This window comes from Athene cunicularia (genome assembly GCF_003259725.1).
Source record: "Athene cunicularia isolate RWA chromosome 5 unlocalized genomic scaffold, athCun1 chr5_part2, whole genome shotgun sequence".
NCBI classification, from domain to species: Eukaryota; Metazoa; Chordata; class Aves; order Strigiformes; family Strigidae; genus Athene; species Athene cunicularia.
In genome coordinates this window covers 178,275-181,042 of record NW_020799102.1, presented here as the reverse complement: position 1 = coordinate 181,042, position 2,768 = coordinate 178,275, and the positions used below count along the sequence as shown (strand labels likewise).

General features: G+C 64.8%; 1 protein-coding gene across 1 annotated transcript in view; it reads left to right on the top strand.

Annotated features, from left to right (window-relative positions):
• SYT7 (synaptotagmin 7) overlaps nucleotides 1–2,768 on the top strand; it is a 16,324-nt gene that overhangs the window by 5,030 nt on the left and 8,526 nt on the right. The gene's annotated exons all lie outside the window — the stretch shown is intronic.

Here is a 2,768-nt window from a genome sequence, read left to right as displayed (position 1 = left end):
GGACGGCATGAGGAGCAGCGTCTCTGCCCACAGCGAGCCCGGCGTGGGGAAGGCGGCACGAGGCCGCTGGCACACGGTGCAGAGCCACTTGGCCGCAGGGAAGCTCAGCCTGTCCAAGTGAGTGAGCACGCACGCTCCGGCACGGCACGCGCCGGCATGGAACCCCCCCCCGCCATCGTGCCCGGGCACCCCTCTGTGGGCTGCGCTTGGGATGGAGGCCACTGAAAGATCCCTTGGCCCATCACACTGAGGGGGCTGCCCAAGCCCCTGTAGTGTTTCAACAGTGTTTCAACAGCATTTTGGCTCGGTGAGGGGAATGGAGGAGGGGGCTGCAGGGCTCAAGCCCCAGCTGGGTGAGCGGAGCACTTTTGGCTTTGCCCAGTGCTGGTGGGAAGCGGCTCAGCATCCCCAGTGGGGCTCAAGGGCAGGAGCTGCTCTCCCATGTCCCCATCCCTGGGACTTGGCCATCAGGGATGGCGCGTGGCATCGCCAGCCTCATCCCGCTGTGGTGCTCCCCTGACCCACGGCACAGCCATGAGACCCGGCGCCTCACTTGCGGCTCCACCATCCGATGCTGAGGGAGAGTTGGGGAAAGTTGGTGGTTTATCAGATTTAGGGGAAATCTGTGGCCCAGGCAGGCTGGGTGGGGGGTCTCAGCAAGACCCTCTGCTGCTGGCAGTGACCGTAGTTCTGTCGCGAGAAATGGTGGTGATTTATCTGGCTGTGGGCTCCGTCCTACATTTCTGGTCTCTGCTCTGGTTGCCCATGCCGGGAAGGTCAGTGGCAATGGCAAAGGCGCTTGCCAGGGCTGACGTGTCTCATCCCTGCTGCTTCTTCCAGCCTTGTTGGTGGGGAAAAAGCCTTTTCAAAAGAGAAACTCCAGTCCTGCCACCTCGGCCAAATCCCAAATGCTTCCTGGAGCTCCAAAAATTGGTGTTGCTCCCACCCCATTCAGAGCTGCGGCCGCCTGTTTGGTGTGATGCTGGTGTTCTGCGGCTTGGCTGCTGGGAGGCGGGAGGGAGAGGCGAGGAAGAGGGGGAGCTGTGGAGCCTTCAGCCACACTCAGCCTCAGTGGTGAAGCGAAACCTGCTGGGAGCCTGCGCTCCTCTGGCAGGATGTGCGAGGGCCGGCCAAGAAAAGGTGTCGTGCAGCTGCCGCGCTGAAAGCCGGGGACGAGTGCCCGCACGCTGCTCAGCACCTCCGCTCCCGCTGACTCACAGCCGGCCCGCGCCGGCGCGGCAACGGGCTCCACTGATCTGGCTGGGAGCTCTGGAGGAGCTGGGAGCTGGACAGACAGACAGCCGGACAGACAGACAGCCGGACAGACAGCCACTGGGCTGGTGCAGGTGGCGAGGGCAGAGTTAAGGGGATGGGGAAGCTGGCAGATGAAGCATCTCACCTTTCTGTATCTCTTCTGCGCAGAGCCTTCCGGTTTGGGGGTGCTCATGGGGGGCCGTGCTGGGGGTCTGTCTGCTGTACCCCCTCCCGGTACCAGGGGCACCTGGCGGGCACAGGCAGGGTGTGCGGGCAGGGCGTGCTGCTGCCTGGCATGGTGCTGGCAGGAGCTCGCGCCTCCAGCTGGCGCCGGGCCGAGAAGAGCCAGATTTAGTTTCCTGTGACTGAGAGGTTGTAAATTGAACTAATTTAGGATTTGATAGGAAAGCAAAAGGAGGTCGGCGGCAGGCGCGGGGAGGGGGTGGCGGCGCAGTACCTGGGCAGTGCCCCGTGTGCCTTCAGCCCCGGCCGTGGGGCCAGATCCGTCCCAGCTCTCCACTCCTCTCAACTTCCCTCCCTCCTATCTCTCTTTCTCTCACCTTTCGCTCTTTCTTCACCTCTTTTTTTTTTTTTTTTTTTAAGCTATTTATCCTTCCCCCCTCCCACTCTGTCCCCTGCTGCTGGCAATGCACGACGGCACAGCTTCGCCACCCCGGCCAGCCCTGGGCAGCGCAGGGACAGGGGTAAGGTCGGTGGCTGCTGCTGAAGGCAACTCCTTGGTGCCACACAGGGCGGTGGTCTCACGGGGACCCCTGCCCTCATGCATCAAAGACTCCCGAGGGCTTTTGCCAGGCTGGCTGGACCCCCAGTTTTGTGGCCATGAGCTTTGCAGGCTGCCGTGGGCATCAGCACCATGCCTGGGGCTCCTACCCGGCTGCATGGGTTGTGCCATGCATGTGCTGCTGCCATGGTGTGGGGCCACCTGCATGGCCAGCGATGGGCACCACCGCTTCCCCCACTGGCCTCTCGCCTGCTCTTCCCTCTCCGCTGGCTCAATAAAGCCCGTCCTTGCAGGACTGGGCGCCTCTGCTCTCCCACCAGGATCCCACCGTAGGGGGGCTGGGAGCGTGGCCTGACTCCCACCCCTCTCCGCTGCCAGCCTGGCTTGGCCCTGGGGACAGCCGGTGTGCTGGCATGGCCATGGCTACGGGGGGCTCGGCCCCCCCCATCACTGTGGGAGCCCCCAGCCGGCGCCGTCCCGCAAGATGGGGGATGCTGAGACCCAGCGGCGAGGGTGCTGGGCTGGGAGGGATGGGGACGGGGACGGGGCGGGCTGGCTGGCAGCACGTGTGCGGGCGCCGGGGGATTCGCCTTCACGCAACAGCCCTAATTAGCTCACAGACGAGGTCGGCCGGCGTGCTGGGAAGGCACCGGCTGAGCAGCGGCCACGGGAGCGGGAGGGCACCCAACCGGCCCGGTGCCACGGTGCTGCGCCCGAGCTCCCTCCCCGCACACCCCGGGAGGCAGGACGGGTGAGATGGCGGCAGCGCGAG